This window comes from Protopterus annectens, chromosome 7.part1 (assembly GCF_019279795.1).
Source record: "Protopterus annectens isolate FY-2018-M chromosome 7.part1, PAN1.0, whole genome shotgun sequence".
In the NCBI taxonomy this organism is placed as follows: Eukaryota; Metazoa; Chordata; order Ceratodontiformes; family Protopteridae; genus Protopterus; species Protopterus annectens.
Genome location: NC_056740.1, coordinates 188,886,829 through 188,905,845, shown reverse-complemented (window position 1 = coordinate 188,905,845; position 19,017 = coordinate 188,886,829). Strand labels below are relative to the sequence as shown.

General features: G+C 39.0%; 1 protein-coding gene across 1 annotated transcript in view; it reads left to right on the top strand.

The window, feature by feature from the left end:
- Positions 1-19,017, top strand: part of LOC122807680 (cullin-associated NEDD8-dissociated protein 1-like) — a 1,198,738-nt gene that overhangs the window by 328,352 nt on the left and 851,369 nt on the right. The window lies entirely within an intron of this gene.

Genomic DNA, 19,017 nt, shown 5'->3' with positions numbered 1-19,017 from the left:
CACAAATCTGCAAATATTTTTTTACTCTTCTATCACAATTGTTACAGGAGGAATTGTCACAATTGTTAATACTCTGTATAACTGAATTGCCTGAGTAGCTTTTTTTTTCTCCAGGTCTCTGCTTGTGAGATCCTATAACTTTTGTTGCTACTATGTTACTACCATTTAATACATTGTTTTCTAGTCTTGAGGAGCTTTTCTCCCTGGGTCCCTGTTGAAAATGAGCCAAAAGCTCAGCCAGACTAACCCGGTTAACAAATGCAAAATAAATAAAAAATAAATAAATAAATAAATTGGAGTTCTTCTGGCAATTAATATAAGTACTCTTCTTTTCCTTTGAACCTGGTATTCTGCTGAATATCCATCTTGAAATCCTTTATCAAATGAACATGCTCAGTTTTTTCCAAATGTGTCTCCTGTAGCATTTTTATTTGAACTATATTTCTTAATACAATTATTATTTCCTTTTTGTCTATACCTTTGAGACCATTCACATTCCAGGGTAACACAGAAAGTATCACCGTTATAAGTAATTATTTCCACTTATTTTATATATATGTATATATATATATATATATATATATATATATATATATATATATAAACAGCTGTTATTAATTATTTATTTCCAGCATTTGTAATACATGCATCCACTAGTGTTGGCAGGTTAATCCTTAATAGAGTTAGTTCTTGTAAAGTGTGACATAGGTTCAAATGTTGATGAGACTCTTAGTTTTAATGAAAATCTTACCAAAAAAACACCTCCAGAACCTGTTAACTTGATGCAAATGCAGAAAACTATGTACATCTTCAAATAATGAAGTTTAACCCTCCTAATAGGAACAATTGTCTTGACAGACAGCTGGAAACACAGGCATTTAACCTACATTGAATCATTTGTGCTAAGATGCATGTTATTGCCTGTGCTTCTACTTACACTAATTGGTGTCTGCTCTGTTTTATCTTTATTCCCCTCCCAGATGTGAAAAATAACTTGTGTGCTTTCAGAAAACATTAACTTTTAGCCTTGAAGAAACCAGTGTTCTGGCTTTTTATTGCCCTATTATCAACTTACCTCCATGGAAACATAAGAAAAAATATAGTTCTCAGCTGCAGACTTCTAAAGACAAGCTGAAACATTTATTGCTAAAGGAAATATTTTAAATTATATTCCATGTTCTCTTATTTACTTGTTTCCAATCATTCACCAGCGTGAAAGTAAGAAAACATCTCATCCCTACTTATATTATGATCTGTGTACTTTTGCACCACACCCCCCACCTCCTCACCCATAATTACAGCCTATTAACTTAAGCATACTTTTGTCTGGCCTTTTTTTCTCTTTTTGCATAGTAATGCATAAATTTCTTAATACTAAGGAAGAAGAAAGAAAGTGGAAGGTTCTGTCTTGGTAATTTTGGAACTAGTTAATTCCATTATCTTCAAAGTTAAGCTTTTAATTTGTTCAGGAGTTGGCTGTGATGCCCTTATAATATCTCCTAGGATTATTGCAGAAATGTGTCCCTCATTTATGCTGTTATATATTTTATCTGTGGGGTAAGAAGTGCTGTCCTGTACTAAAGGCATTTTTGAATCTGTGTTGATGATTGCCAAGTAGACTATAGCTGATAATGTGTTTAAAAAGTTGTTTCAGTACCATTTTTTCTTTTGAATGCTTTTGTGAGTGAACAAAGATTGGAGATGGGTGCAAGTTGGGTATTGCAGATGCTTGTATTTTTGGTCATGTAATAGGTTGAGCTATAGTGAAACCACAGGCTGAGAAAACTGAAGCAGAAAAAAACTGTTCTGCACCAAAAAAAAAAACAAGTTAAGCATTATTTAGGCTTGGCTAAATATTACAGACTATTCTTAACTTTGCTGCCATTGTTTGTTTCCTGACTGAACTGACCAATACTTCCTTGCAGGTTAAGGTAGACAGTTTAAAGCAGAACAAGATTTTAGGCAAATGTGTTGTGTTTGAAACTAATACAGGTAGATTGTTGGTGCACATGGATGCCCCTGAAGTAGACATGAACACAGTCTTATTTCAGACTGTAGAAGGGGATGATTACCCCATCTGCCATGTTAGTAGAAAACTCAGGAATGGTGATGGGCATTATTCAGCTCACTATGTACACAGAATGCCTTGCCATAAAATGGGCCTCCCCCAACCTCGAGTACTGTTTAGTGTGTACATACACAGTCATAATTGCTGAGCATTAGCCTTAATGACAAAGATTAAAACCCCCAAAAATGTCCAGATGGGCTTTGACCCTCTACCCTTATCAAATTATGGTCTAACATTGTCCAGGCCACATCTGATTAAATGTAGATGAGCTATCTCATCTCATGCTTGTATCCTGTCCAACGGGGCTAGAAACAATGCTTTTTGTGATGTAAACATAGTAACCAGTAAGGATGTGAAGTGCACTATTTACATGGTATTGTCTCTGCCAGATCTGGATCATGGTCAAATGGGGCCCTAGGTAGGGCAATTAATCACCTACTCACAAGCCCATACCTATTACTTGGCTGTCTCACCCTAGTTACCATAAAACACCGTTCAAATCCGTCCGTATGCATCCTGTTTTGTTATTTTACATTTAAAATGGTCACTGAGATTTGTTTTTAATTTTCTCTTAAGATGTAGCCTAGGAGCACTCTGTGGTAATGTGACTTGGACAGACACTCATACTAAGCAAAGGCTGAGCTTATTAATGTGTTATAGCTTACTGGTCTGCGGTAAGTACTGTACAAACAGTTGAAGTCCAACACAGTACAGTTCATGCCCACATGCCTGCAAAAAAATAAAATGCATTCATAGTTATTTTAACATTAAGCTCATAGACTTATTCATACCGAATAATATGCATAGTCAACAAAACAGGAAAACCAAGGATCATACCCAAAGAACATGGTTTATGTGATGATGCTTCTGTTTACTATAACTCATTCTTTCCTTACACCATAACTTACATGCTCGCATGCAAGGTTCTATATCACGTAGTCGAACTGTAATAAGTCCGACTACGTAAATGTCGAACCCTGAAGTTCGAAATGCAAGAATTTCGAACACACAGAACAGCGATTATTTTCCCAGGGAAAACAAATCGCTGTTCTGGTACAAAACCAAAAAACACATGTACACTTCAAGCTGTACACCCCCCCTACTTATAACAACTCCGAGATCGCACCACAGTGGAGGAAATAGCAAAGCCATGGAAACGGCCCACCTATTTTTTTCCCTGGGGAAAAAAATTAGTGTTCTGCGGCTTCGCTATTTTCACATTCTGAACTTCCAGGTTCGATGTTACAGCATTCGGAGACCTGTGCGTTCGAACTCCTGATATAGACCCTGTGTGCAACACACACACACATGTGACTATCAATTACAGCTCAGATGTATGTTTGTGGTAAAATGAATGAAGTAACACTGAAGTGTATTTCAGCTCACTGCTGTAAGAACAGTTCATCCCACTTCACCCCCATGCCCTCCCAACCTCTTAGCTCAAGTGTCCGAGACAAAAATCCAAAAATTGGTAAAAGATTTTAAATGTTTTCCTTGTATACTTAGAAAGTTGCTAGAATAGAAAGCTTTGCATCAACAAGCATTTCCTGGAGGAGACTGTCTTAAATTCACATGACTGTATTTAGAGATTGCAGTCCACGATAATTTGCTAGAAATCTGCAAATTTTACATGGGACAGACCACAATACATAACTTTTTTTACCCAAGAATTTTGGACAAGCAAAGTAATAGGAGGGCAAAGTCCCCAAAAAGGGATGCATTTTAAATATATGTTTTTACTCTATGTATTAACTGGGTAAATCTACTGGACAAGTGTCCCTTCCCAAAGGTGACCTAGGAGCATTGTCTGAGTGATTTGCTCAAAGTCACACAGTAGCTAAATGGAAGTAGAAACATTCAAGTCCTGTACTTTTGACTACAGACGTAGTTTAACAGTTCAGAGCCTTAATTGCCAGACAGACAACTCTAATCATTTTAAAAGGTAATGGGCAAGCTTTTTTTTTCTACCTCCATTTGTTTCTGTGTGACTCTGAGTAAGTCAGTCAGCCTGACCCTGCTCATTGATTGTCTTAGCAACTTCCTATTGAAAAGCTGGCACTTGAAATGCCAAGTACAGACACACCAAAAAAAAAAAAAAGGCTGAACATGCAGAAAAGAAAATATTAAGCATCACCCTCCTCTTTTTTATACTTTCTTTTTACAGAGACACAGTCTTCTGTAGCCCCCAATGAGGGGAACAAGCCCATCCCCCAAACTTACATATACCAACACCAACATTGTCATACCTCGGAGAAAAGGAATTTCTGAAAAATGGCCGTCTCACACTTTGTATATGCAAGTCTGTTTATTTCGCTATTCAGTCTCCGGATTTTGGACTCACTAGAGCGGGCCTGAAATTTCAAATGTTTACTTTGTTTACCATACAAAAAAGGATAAAGTATAAATGTGAGTCAGATGAATGTAATTGCTGGCATAACATTATTGTTTAGATTATTCTCAGCAGTATGAGGTCTATTTTAAGGCAAGGAAGAGAGGTAGGGATACACACACACACACATACACACACACACACACACACACACACACACACATACACACACATACACACACATACACACACACACACACACACACACACACACACACACACACACACACCTATCTTCATTGGCAATGACTGGCAATTGGTAGTTTCTAAAAATGGCAGTAAAAAGTTCCACAAAACAGTTGGAGTAAAGAAAATGCTTGACTTCTAAAAAGTAAAATGGTGCAAGGCAATCTCACATGGCTCAAAAAATACCATGCTTTTGAGTGAAGCTCCAGGAAGCCTCACATTGGTTCATTGCTGAAACAGTGAGAGATTTCATGGAGTTAGTGCAGCCAAGCGATGGATCAGCAGAACAGCTGAACAGTAATTGCAGCTGAAAGTTCGACAGACAAATGGTGACCACAACTGAGAACAGCCAAATGATGATCACAGGTGAGTGAGCCTGCTTTTTTTTTTTTTTTTTTTTTTTTAAATATTAACAGCTCCCCTGCCAGCACTTGGCCCTAGGGACTTCTTAGTCTCTTTGCGTTGGCTCTGGTCACTGCTTTTCGTAAAATCAACATTAACTGGTGTAAAAAGTGTGAGTCATAGAAGGGAGCTGTAGAGTTCCTGAGAAATGCATTGCAGGTGGCAAACCCAAGAGAAGCTTAACTTGACACCTGATAGGAAGCAGGTACCTCTTTGTGTATATTGTGGCCACTGTCTCTTTCAGGAGTTAAATGTCTAACATCTGGGTTTAGAGAGAGCATTCTCAAGATGAATGTCCTGTGAGCTAACATGAAAGATGAAGACTGTCTCTGATAACTGACAAGAAACTAAGGAAAATCTGTTTGCTAGTGTGATAAAGAGCCTTCTAATAGAAAAACAGCTGTGAATAAGTAGCTGCATTTCCTTTTGTTTCTTCCCATTTAGTTTTTTCCTTGTAAAGAAGGATTCATTTAAAGACTAAAAAGCTGGCTCTGAAAACTGTTGCTATTACTACAAACCCTGCTAGATGGTAATATATATAATGTGGATATATAGTGAAGTTGGAGGGCCTGTCATTCAATAAAATGGTCCATAGCTGGAGCCATAAAGAAGTTGGCAAGTCTGTCTTCTGTTGAGATGGTTTTAAGTGGAGCTGAAGTAACACTAGCAGCAGGGATACAACTACTTTAAAAACAGTATGGGAACTGTAGGCAGCAGAGAGGTTTGCCATTCACTGTAGAGGGATAACAGGGCTGTAGGCAGTGGCCTGTTCCACTGAAGTTGTACAGGCAGCTTGATATCCAAGTGTAGGCCTGTTCAAAAAAGCTAAATGGCTGGGAACCTGATATTCAGGTTAAGGCAAGTTCAAGATAGGAATTCCACTGTCTTAAGAAAAGAAAGAGAGAAGACTTAGCCCGGGGTAGGACTGGAGTACCTTTGAAGAAGAGACCAAGGGGCCTAAAGGAAGGCCAGAAACATAGACAAGGAAAGCCTGTATACATGGTATAAATGGGACTAATGAGAAATGTGAGTTATTGAAGTTCTACCATTTATGTACGAGAGTTATGTATCTGAAAGCATTTCAGAGAGTCATCAAACTTGTATATTGATGTAATAAGTTTACTTCACTAAATGCATAATGAATTTCATAAATGCAGTCCCTTGTACATTTTGTGAAAGTCAGACTGATAATGCATGTGGATTATGCCAGTGAATTGGAAGAAATAGTGAGGAAAATGCATACAATTTGAATCAAGTTTTCTAATTCATGTCATGAAGTCTTATCAAGACATACATGTGCGCATGTACACGCGTGCACACATGCCCACCCACACACAAAACAGTGTTCTAATGTGGGCAAATTTTGATTCTCTGCTGTTATTACTGCAAGCTAAAGTGACTTTAAAGTGTAGATTGAAGGGTGCAAGTTTAATCTTACTGAGTCATTAGAGTTTAGCTGACCCACCCACAGCTGAAGGTTGCCTGATTGCGTATTCTGTCTTCAGAAGTTCACTGTGTGTTAAGACAGGTCTGTGTATACCACGGTGGAAATAAATTTGTTTACTTGACTGGGCGCTTGAAGTGAAGCAATATATTAACAACTCGACATTGAAATTTACCGCAGAAATGTTTGAAACTATATCTCTAAAAACTGGAATAACAGTGAGCATGCTGACATTGCACGGAGTTAGGGAACAACCCTCAAAAAAACATTGAAGTTTTAACTGACTACTAGACTATACAAGTTAAGTACACAAAATAATTCTTAAACCAAGTTTAAAAATGAAGATAAAACAATGGTAGAATAAAAAAATACTGTTGAAATTATTACTGCAGAAATAATTGTTGATGGTTTACTCATAAAAAAAGTGTGCCATAATAAATTTGGTAAGCTGCTAAGGGAAATTTATTTGGAAAATGTTCTTGCAGTAGGAAGGATGTGCTCAATAAATGCTGAAGCTGGGTTTGTGTAAGAAAATGTTGGTAGTATATGTAAAGTATAAAAAGCGGGCTCCTTAAGGAAAAGGAAAGTTAAGCAATAGCAGACATAAAAGCTTTGACAATTAATCTTGTGGCTACACGTTCTTATATCTACCATAAAGAATATGTACAGCCTTATTAATGATGTCTGTACTAGTACAAGAAGGTGTTTGTGCTGGTACTGAGAGGCAGGCAGAAAGTGAACTCTTTTGTATCAGAAGCTGTATTAACAAAAAGTAATGACTTGAGCAGTTACTACTGTTAATGAACCATAACCAGAAATCGGGCTGCTGTTGTGTTGTATTACAAACTGCCCAGTATTAATTGAGCACTCTGATGCCTAAAAAGGAACATGCAAATGAAATGTGGTGGTATAGTATGCTGCTTTGTGAAAAAATCTTGTACTTGGAACAGAAATAAGACAAATTATGAGTCTAGGTTGTAAACCACATAGTGTTTATTTTGCCTGAAAACAAAAATGAAAGATGTAACCACGTCTTAAAAATGCAAAATCAATTAATAAGAACTAAAAGTAAACTAAGGTGATGTTCTTAGTAGTATTTCTGTATATATTATGCTTGCATGAGCTAAGGCCATTAAAGGGGCACTGTACTATAAAAATCTGTTGCTAAAGCCTTCTAAACATTGTGAGTTGAAATACACTATTGGAACTGATGAGAGAGAGAAAAAAGTAGGTAATAATACTTGTGATAAAGATAAGTGTTTTATCTCCTAACAAAGACAACAGTGTTAAGACACAGCAGTTGGAAACTGTTGGTGAAACAAAGCAGTGTTATAGAATTATGGTTAGGCCAGTGGATTTTGTGTAAGCTTCAGACTGGCAAGACTGAGATACGAAGGGTAGCTGAAATAAAAAGTGATGAATAAATATGGCACTATTATTACTACAATACTTAATACTACAAAACTACAGTCCACTCTGCTACAGGCCCCATGAGGGCTCAGTGTCTGTCCAACCTAACACCACTCTTAAGTATTCAACTGCGGTACCACCTTTATCATTCTTGTAAGAAAAGCGCAGTCTGGGTCTGAACTGTCTGCAGACAGCTACAGTTAACTTTGAACCTAACACCACTCTTAAGTATTCAACTCCGGTACCACCTTTATCATTCTTGTAAGAAAAGCGCAGTCCGGGTCTGAACTGTCTGCAAACAGCTACAGTTAACTTTGAGTATGTGTCTACCTGTTTGAGCCAATATTCATTTTCCCCTGGAGAGCACTCTGCTTTGGCTTGTAAGCACCCCACCACACACACACACACACACACACACACACACACACACACATCTTCCACTTTCTCTTATTCCCTTCTGTTAGCAAATAGTGTCCATAACTGATCAATACTGTGTGTTTGTTAATTTAAACTATGACCACAGTAGCCTACTGATACAAGGTTATCCTGTTTTTCCACCCAAGAAATTAAGAAATGACTTACGGTTTCAGAGCAGTCCTTGGTCAATTGTGATTGTTTCTTAACACATACTTGTCTTTGCTTTGGCTCATTAGCAGCAATGCAAAGAACTGCCTGCTCACACCCTTGTTCTCCCCTCCCCCTTCCCTGTTTATTACCTTAAGACAATCCCAAAGTTAATAAATATTACCTGTGGCAGGCACCATTTTTAAAACTACAATCCACTCTGCTACAGGCCGCATGAGGGCTCAGTGTCTCTCCAGTAAGTGTTTTACAACTGTAAATGCCTATTTATGTTGAATTGTATTAGACTTTTTACAACTGTATATGTTCATGTTGAATTGTGTTCGACATCTAATATGATTTATGTTTTATTATTGGAAGTTACTATGGCATGCTATCATTTGTATGCACCAAGTTGTTTTTAGTATAATAGTATGTATGGTCTATTTGCATGGCTGCACCTTGTTCACTAATGTTATTCATGTAATTGTGTTGTGTGTAGACAGCTCATACTAGTGTCTAATTATTTCTATATAATTGTGCTGTTACTGGTGGATCGAATCACATTAGAGAACCACGACAGATTGCTGCTCGCTATATTTCTATCTGTGACTGCATAACTGTCTGGGTTTTTTTTTCTAATGTTCTTCCAATTGGCTCAGTATCTGCATATACTAAGTAGTTGATTCAAGACATTGTCCTGCATGCGGTAGCTGTTTGCTCAGTGTGTTTTTTATAATCTTTATAATATATATTTACCATCTCAAAAGTGCTTACTCCTCCCTGTACTCTTCTTTTCTAGACCTAACACCACTCTTAAGTATTCAACTGCAGTACCACCTTTACCATTCTTGTAAGAAAAGTGTAGTCCGGGTCTGAACTGTCTGCAAACAGCTACAGTTAACTTTGAGTATGTGTCTACCTGTTTGAGCCAATATTCATTTTCCCCTGGAGAGCATTCTGCTTTGGCTTGTAAGCAGCCCCCCCCCACCACACACACACACACACACACACACACACACACACACACACACACACACACACACACACACACCTTCCACTTTCTCTTATTCCCTTCTGTTAGCAAATAGTATCCATAACTGATCAATACTGTGTTTGTTAATTTAAACTATAACCACAGTAACCTACTGATACAAGGTTATCCTGTTTTTCCACCTGAGAAATTAAGAAATGACTTACAGTTTCAGAGCAGTGCTTGGTCAATTGTGATTGTTTCTTAACACATACTTGTCTTTGCTTTGTGATTGTTTCCAGCCCCCTCATACGAGCAACTAACAGGGTCTCTACACGCTTCGCTCCCCACCCTGTCCTCTATTCCCCTCCCGCTCCCAGTGGTCCCACCTTTATTGCACTCAAACCCCTCCCATCTTTCCAATAGCCAACCACAGCGCTAACCCAACACTACCTCCTCCATCTTCCCACTACTATCACATCTCCTCAACTAACATGTACAAGCATACCTTACCTATGCTCACTGCATGCACTCTCCTTGCATATCTTACATCCTACCAAAGCTCCATCATTCCCCCACTCAACCACTACCACTGTACTACTACTCACACCACCACTCATGTCTCACCCACACTCAGCTCCCCTCCCACCAGCTCAAGAACCATCCCTATGCACCCCCTACATATTCTACCAACTATATTACTCAAACATAAAGCATCCCTACAACTTAACATAGTAACCCTTCCACCATACCTATTACCCACAGAGCACAATCATAAAGTTTCCCTTATAAACATACACATTCAAAAACTGAGAAAACTAATAATCTCATGCATATCAAAACTAGCCCTAAGTGGAGACATCCACCCCAACCCTGGCCCTACCATCTCCAACCCCAATCCTCATAATCAGACTAGAAACCACAACTTCTCCCATATTGCAGCCAATAGAAAGCCGAGTGACTTCCTTCTACTAAGCCTAAATATTAGAAGAATATCCAACAAAGTCCATGAACTCCATGCCACCATAAACTTGTACTCCCCAGATATAGTCATCCTGACAGAAACCTGGCTAAAACCTCACATTACCAGTGAGCAAATACTCCCTACAGGTTACGGCATACTAAGAGTAGACCGGCTAAACAAAAAAGGAGGTGGTATAGCTATAATATTTAAACAGCATCTAAACATTCAGATCTTAAAATCATCAGCTCCACAAATAGGCAATGAAGAAATAATATATACCAACCTCAAAATTAACCAAAACAAAACCATCAACATAATTGGATGCTACTTCCCACCCGGCCAAAACATCCCTCCACTAGAAAACCTCCTCAGCTGGTCTACCCACCATCTCCCCCAAGAAACTATCATCTTAGGTGATTTCAATATTGACTGGCAATCCTGTTCTGGCAACAATCCAACCCATCGTGTACACCTTCATGGCTTCACCCAACTAGTCCAGTCACCAACCAGGAAATAAAAACCCCAGCAAGCACACTACCCTGGATTGGATACTAATTAGTAAGAGCCCCCAGTCATATATAACAGGGTGCTTATCAGATAGCCTCAGTGATCACTCCCCAACATTCCTACTCAAAAAATACCTATACCAAGCTAAACCTGTCATCTACTGTCAAATACGTAAAAAACTAAACTTTAACCCATTCACATTCATCTCATCCCTCAAAGAATGTAACTGGCATCCTCTAAAGTACCTCAGTCTAGATGACGCAGTTGAATTTTTTAATACTGCCTTCCTGAACATCCTTAATTACCATGCCCCCATAAGATTTTCTAGAACCAAAGCACAACCCTCCCCATGGCTACAAAAAACTACTAAGTCAGAAATGAAAAACAGGGATAAAGCCTGGGAGCACTGGCGCAAAACCAAAACCCCCTCAACTAAACAGAAATTCCTAGAACTACGCAATAGAGTCAAAAAGCTAATAAAACAGGACAAATTCCAATACTACCAGTCTGCCCTAGACTCCTCACAACACAGCCCCAAACAATTCTGGTCCTCCATAAACTCCATCCTCCACCCAGGTAAAGTCAGTACCCCTCATCCTAACATCCCTCACTCCTCAGAAAATATTGCTACCTCATTCAACACACACTTCACCCAAACCATACTATCACTAGCTAAACAACACAACCCCCCTCCCCTCCAACCCACACCTTCAACTAGTAATCTCCGTACTGCCTTCTCTTTTTCTCCTGTACCTACCTCCAACTTAAAAATACTCTTTACTAAACTTAAACCCACCAAATTAGCAGCAGACAACTTCCCAAGTGAATACCTACAAATCGCAGCTGATGCTCTGGCCTACCCAGTATCCATCTTGATTAACCGATCTCTGTCAGAAAGTTACGTTCCCACACTGTGGAAAGTATCACATATAATTCCCCTCCACAAAGGCAGACCCTCGACAGAACTAACCAATTATTGCCCCATAGCTATTCTCTCTCCACTCTCCAAAATACTAGAAAGATGCATACACTCTCAGGTCTCCGACTACCTCCTTACTAACAACCTCCTTTCCAGTACTCAGCATGGTTTCCGATCAAACCATAGCACCACCACTGCCTTACTTTCCTTTACTAACACTATCATTCAGCATAAAAACAATGGCTATCTCTCCTCTGCTACTTTCCTAGACCTATCTAAAGCATTTGACATGATCCCACACAAACAACTTATCTCTGTCCTCAATAACCTATCCTTCTCACAATCAGTCACCAACTGGTTTCAGAGTTACCTGTCTGACCGCCAACAATCTGTTGTATGGCAGAATGACATATCTCCCCAACTACCTGTCTCCACAGGGTTTCCTCAAGGATCCATCCTTGGACCCCTACTCTTCTCTGTTTACACCAATAATCTAGCCTCTGCCACCAAACATGGCACACTCATACAATACGCAGATGACTCGACCATCATCTGCTCAGCCCAGTCCCCACTAAAACTGCAAAAAGTCACACAGGAAGCCTTTTCCTCTGTTGAAACATGGTTATCCGAAGCCCAATTAATACTCAACCCAAACAAAACTAAACTACTCATCTTCCAACCCACCAAACATACTCAAAACAACTCTCACTTTAACATCACAGCAACAGACAATACCACTATATACCCAACTGAACACGCCAAATTGTTAGGAGTGGAAATAGACAATAAACTAAAATTTGACATTCACATATCCATGACCATAAAAAAAGTCCACCAAAACCTAGGAGTGTTATACAGAAATAAGCAATTTCTCACCAAAGCAGCAAAGATTTCAGTAGCAAATTCCCACCTTATCTCCACCTTACTTTATGCCTCTCCAATATATACCAACCTAAGGCAATGTGATCTAAACAAGCTAGAGACCTGCTACAACAAAATCGCCAAATTTGCCACAGGGGCATCCTACAGTAGTCACCACTGTCTCTCACTTGCTGAACTGGGCTGGCTTGAATTCCCTCACCTCCTTCAGTGGTATCAACTCTCACTCGCACACAAACTAGTAAACCATCCACTAAATGTCCTATCCCTCCAGAATCTACTCCAACCCTATTGCACATTACACCACTAAGATCCAGCAACAAAAATCACTTGTAGATAACTAAAGCCACTAAAGCCAATAACTCTGCTGGTGAAGCACTATTCTCTTGCGAAATAGCCAAGTTATGGAACTCACTCCCACCCACAATTACCTCTGTACCATCATGCACCCACTTCAAAACTTTACTAAAAGCGCACCTAAAAACATGCTGGCTATGCCCTTGCAGCTCCCACTCTAATATCATCCACCCCATCCAACCACTACCTTTCTTTCCACTCCACTAACTACCTTGATTATAGCAAGCTCAGATGCTCATAAGCCTAGGACTTATTCTACAGCAGGAACTTCTCATTGTAACATTTGTTAATGTCTATTATGTACTTCACAGGTAAAGATTCTAGTTGTCTACTGATGTACTATGTTCTTCATCTGTAAATATGTTGTAAGTAATTGCTATGTTAAATTGTTAATCGCTATGTAATCCAATGTAACAACTGTCTGTTTATTTTAACTGTGGAGCTTTTCTCCCCGGGCCTCCATTGAAAATGGACCTACATCCAGTCGGACACTCCCGGTCAACAAATTTAAATAAATAAGAATTACAACAAATAAATACAAATTACAACAGAGTTACTAAAAACCTCATTAAAAGGGGCATTACAGAAGTGCAAAATAAACTTCTGGATAATGGGTTTGGCACTACAAAACTTAATTTCAACATTGTTTCAACACTCATCTCTAATTTGGTCCTTGGTTAAGAGACGTGATTCTGTGACAGTAGGACAGGTTGAGTTTCAAATAGAACTGGGTTGTTCTAAGGGAGAAAATGTTGGTTATGCAAAAGGCTGCAGAAAACATTTTAACCAAACAAATGCTGTTGCAGAGCTATGTGTGAAATTAAGCCAACTATTACTTGAAAAATTCATATGAATTGAAGCACAATTAGGAAAAGAACTGATAACTCCACAAAGTATGTTGGGTGATTATTCAAAAGATTAGAAAAGACTGATAGCTGCCCTTAAGCAGTTGGAAAGCAAAACAGATAGTGTCAGAAATCTTGTTTAAAAGACTGGTTGAACAAGGTGATGAAGGTATGCATAAGGAAATAGATACTCTAACTGAAAGTCTTTCCTGAACTAAAAGAGGTAAAGCTCCAGTCAGTAAAGGTTAAAGCAAAACAAGGTCAGATATTACCTTGTTGAAACTGGTGACAAACATGGAAAGACCTTTGTCAAAGACTATAATTGAGGGGAATTGCTCATTAGTAGTTTGGTATATATTACAGATAAATGTAGCTTAGAGTGGGTGTTTGTCAAATGTGTCCAACTTTTTGCAAGTCATTATTCTGATGTAAACTCTATGGATTTTAAAATGTTTCAAACCTAAATTTTGAAAACTGTAAAGTGCTGAATATACTAAGGCAGTGTCGAATGGATTGTGGCAGATCCATGTAGGTATGGCAGTCTGAAGACAAGTGAACTGAACATGTTTGAATTACACAGCTGAATCAGTTGGCTGTTTTTACTGAGACTCAGCAGGCCAGTCAGTGGTTTACCCTCCACCCACAGATCTGAACTAGAGGTGTGGTATGTAATAAAGCTGGAAAGACCCATTATCTAATAAAATGGTCCGTAGGCGGAGTCTGAAAAATTGGAAGTTCTGTCTTATAATATTTCATGTAGGTGAGCTGAAGTAGCAGTGGGAATAAGGACAACTGTTCCTATAAAAACAGAATGTAAGTTGGCAGCAGATGCATTTACTTTGTATGGTAGAGGGATTACAGAGAAATGCAGATGGGAACCTAGACCACATGAGCTACACAGGGGAGCCTAATATCAAGGCAAAGACCTAATCTGTGGAGGAGTTCATAGACTTAAGAACGAAAGAAGATTTCGCTCAAGATGGGGCTGATGCACAAAAGACCGGTGGGCTAAAAGGAAGATAGCTTGAAGCAAGGCTATATCAAAGGTACGGAAGGTTTATGCATTCATTTATAAATGGGACTGACGAGAACAGTAAATTATTGAAATTTAGTTTATGATGCTTTAATTTAATTTAATTTTATATACATATATATATATATATATATATAAGTGTTTCAAGGAATTTATTTATTTATTTAACATTTGTTTACCAGGAAAGTCCGACTGAACACAGGTCCTTTTTCAGCAGAGGACCAGGGAGAAAAGCTCCATGAGTAACAGTAAATTTTAATGCATGAATTAGAATAATAAAAGTATAAAGTAAACAAGATGTAGTATACATAAGAAAATACAAATTTGTTACATAGTGACAACAAAACCTAGGCTTTGAACATAGCTAGTACTATCTGTAAAGTGTGACTTATGTCAAGATATAAGGTTAAGACAGGCCAGTTGGAATAAAAGATTAAACTGGGGAAGAAGTTGGATATGGTTGGGGTATGCTGTGATGTATCTGAGCATTCACGAGGGGTTAGTAGAGGAACATAGCCAATTATTTTTTTAGATAAGCTTTAAGTGATGGCTTAAAGTGGTTAGTGGACGAGATTGAGAGAATGGAGTTAGGAAGGGAGTTCCATATATGATATATATAGGTGGAAAATAAAGATTCTCCTGCAGTGTCGACCTTGGAGATGGTGAGTAAGCTTTTATTGTTAGAGCAAAATGGTCTGCTGGAACTGTAAGGAAGGGTGAGATTTTGTAGTGTAGGGTTTCTGGTTTGTTGTGTTACATTATTGTGAGTTAGAGAGAGTTGGTTGTAAGGTATATTGTTGGGAAGTTCAAGTCAGTCTAGTATCCTTAAAGCTGTACAGTGATGTGTTGTATCTGGGGAGTCAGATGCAGACTCAGCAATTTTATTATAACATGCTTCTAGCTTAGACAAGTCAGTTTTCCTAAGATTAGTTAAAATTGGCGAGGCATGTAGTAGAGTGGAGCGCAGATTTGTGCAAATGTAATTTTGGCCATTTTGGTCAGGAAACTTTTGTGCCTATATAAACTTCCAAGTTGCTTATGGACTTTTTTATTGTTAGGGGGACATGCAAGTCAAATTTTAGGTTATTGTCTGTTTCCACTCTAAGAAGCTTTGTATGGGTTGTCTGGGAGATGACAGTATTGCCTTTGTCTATTATGTTAAATGGGCAATGAGATACGTATTAGGTGCCTTGTTAGGTTGGAAGAGTAATAATTTAGTTTTGTTTGGGTTCAGGATTTAATAACAGAAGTGAAAGATTCCTGTGTTTGAGAATGAATAGTTGATAGAGAAGTGGCAGCACAGGTAAGTGTTGAATCATCTGTATACTGTATTATAGAACCATGTGGTGTAGCTGTGTGTAGATTATTACTAAAGAGGGAGAAAAGGAGAGGGCCCAAGATAGATCCTAGGGGGGACACCAATAGATAAAGGAAGGCATGGAGATAGGTCACCCTGCCATAGAACAGATTGTTGACAGCCAAATAGTTATTAAACCAAGCTGTGGCAGATGGCGAGAAGGATAGTTCAGTTAGTACATCTATTAGTTTGGAATGGGAGACCATATCAAAAGCTTTTGATAGGTCTATAAAGATGGCAGATACAAAGTTGTTCTTATTCCTGTGTTGGTTTACGGTGTTAGTGAAGGATAAGAGAGCTGTAGTGGTACTATGTGACGGGCGAAACCCATGCTGAGTGTTTGAGAGAAAGTTATTTGTTAGTAAGAATTTCATGATCTGGAAATGAATACACCTTTCGAGTAGCTTAGAAAGAGGTGAAAGAATAGCAATTGGACGATAGTTTGTCAATTCTGTGGAAGGTCCCCCTTTATGAAGTGGGATTACATGGGCGATTTTCCACAGTTGAGGAACCTTGTTTTCGAGAATGGATCTATTTATAAGGATTGATACTGGGTTGGCTATAGATTCAGCTGCAATTTTGAGGTATTCGTTGGGCAAGTTATCTATGGCAAGTGTAGTAGGTTTTATGAATCATCAGATATGTATATTCATATATGTTCACTTCAGTAAAGGCATGGTTTAATTTATAAATGCAGCTTTTGTGTCTTTTCTGAAAGTCAAAGATTGATAAATGTATGCACTAGTGGAGTACAGGGATGGAGTCCAACTACAGCCTGTTAGACGAGTGTTTTACTTGAGAGCTTGGGCATTTCACTTCACAGGAAGGGTGGATGGGTGTGCCTGTCCTGAGAAGAGGGTGCATGCTGTTTTTTGGGACATGTATGAGATGGATCTCCACCTAGTGGAGACCAGGATTTCCAGTGTGTGGTACCTGTTATGGGTGGACAGGGCTGTCCTGCTGTTGTAATCTTTTCATAGAAGTAAGTTGAGATGGAGTGCTGATGCCTACTGCACACTCCTCACTCAGTTTGTTACTGGGTGGGTTCAAGGTGAAGGACTTGGTTTAGAAAAACATCAAGCCACCCCGATTGGCTGCCTTAATGGACCCCCCCCCCCGCCATGGACCCTTTCCCTCCCCATGATGGAGTTATAAATGGGACAATTGGCTGGAAGGTGTTTGGTCTTCAGGCTGCTGGGCCAGAATTACATGAAAGAAACAGCTGATAATATACGTGGGTTATGCACTGACATGGAGGTAATGAAAAGAGAAAAATGCATTCTATCTGTGTAATGTCTTGAGGAGGCCTTAAATCACTAAACATATGTTTGCATGCAGATTCACACACACACACACACACACACACACACACACACACACACACACACACACACACACACACAGTGGATATAAAAAGTGTACACACCCCTGTTAAAATGTCAGGTTTTTGTGATATAAAAAAATGAGACCACAATAAATCATTTCAAAACTTTTCCCACTTTTAATGTGACCCATAACCTCTACAATTCAGTTGAAAAACAAATCTGTTAGGGGAAAAAATGTACAATAGGCTGGCAGCGTAAGTTTGCACACCCGTAAACTAATACTTTGTTGAAGCACCTCTTGATTTCATTATGTCATTCAGCCTTCTTGGGTAGGATTCTGTCAGCATGGCACATCTTTACTTGGCAATATTTGCCCACTCTTTCTTGCGAAGGTGCTCCAAATCTGTCAGATTTCAAGGGCATCTCTTGTGCACAGGCCTCTTCAGGTCACCCCACAGATTTTCTATTGGATTTTGGTCTGGGGTCTGGTTGGGCCATTCCAAAACTTAATTTTCTTCTGGTGAAGCCATTCTTTTGTTGATATGGATGTATGCTCGGGGTCATTGTCATGTTGAAAGGTGAAATTGCTCTTCATCTTCAGCTTTCTAGCAGACGCCTGAAGGTTTTGGGTCAAAAGTAACTGCCATTTGGAGCTGTTCATAATTCCCTCCACCTTGACTAAAGCCCCAGTTCCAGCTTTAGAAAAGCAATCCCAAAGCATGATTCTGCCACCACCATGCTTCACCGTGGTGTTCTTTTGGTTATGCGAAGTGTTGTTTTTGTGCCAAACTACCTTTTTGAACTTTGGCCGAAAAGTTCAACCTTGGTCTCATCAGACCATAACACATTTTTCCAGATGCATTTGGGAGACTTGATGTATTGTTTTGCAAATTTTAGCCAAGCCTGGATGCTTTTCTGTGTAAGAAAAGGCTTCCGTCTTGCAACCCTACCCCATAGCCCAGACATATGAAGAATATGGGAGATTGTTGTCGCATGTAGTACAGTTACTTTAGTGTTGCTGTAGGTCTCTTGGCAGTCTGTCCAGTTTTTGACTCATCTTTTCATAAATTTTGGAGGGACGTCCAGTTCTTTGCGACGTCACTGTTGTCCCATATTTTCTCCACTTTTTGATGACCGTCTTCACTGTGTCCCTTGGTATATCTAATGCTGTGGAAATTTTTTTGTACCCTTCTCCTGACTGATACCTTTCAACAATGAGATCGCTTTGATGCTTTGTAAGCTCTCTGCAAACCATGGCTTTAGCTGTAGCAGGCAACTGAGTAAATGTCAGGAAAACGAGAAAACACTCGAACCAAATAAACTGAACAAACACAAAGCTGGAACCTCTAGGCTGAAAAATAAAACGTAGCAGTCGCACGAATGCTGTCCAAAACATTT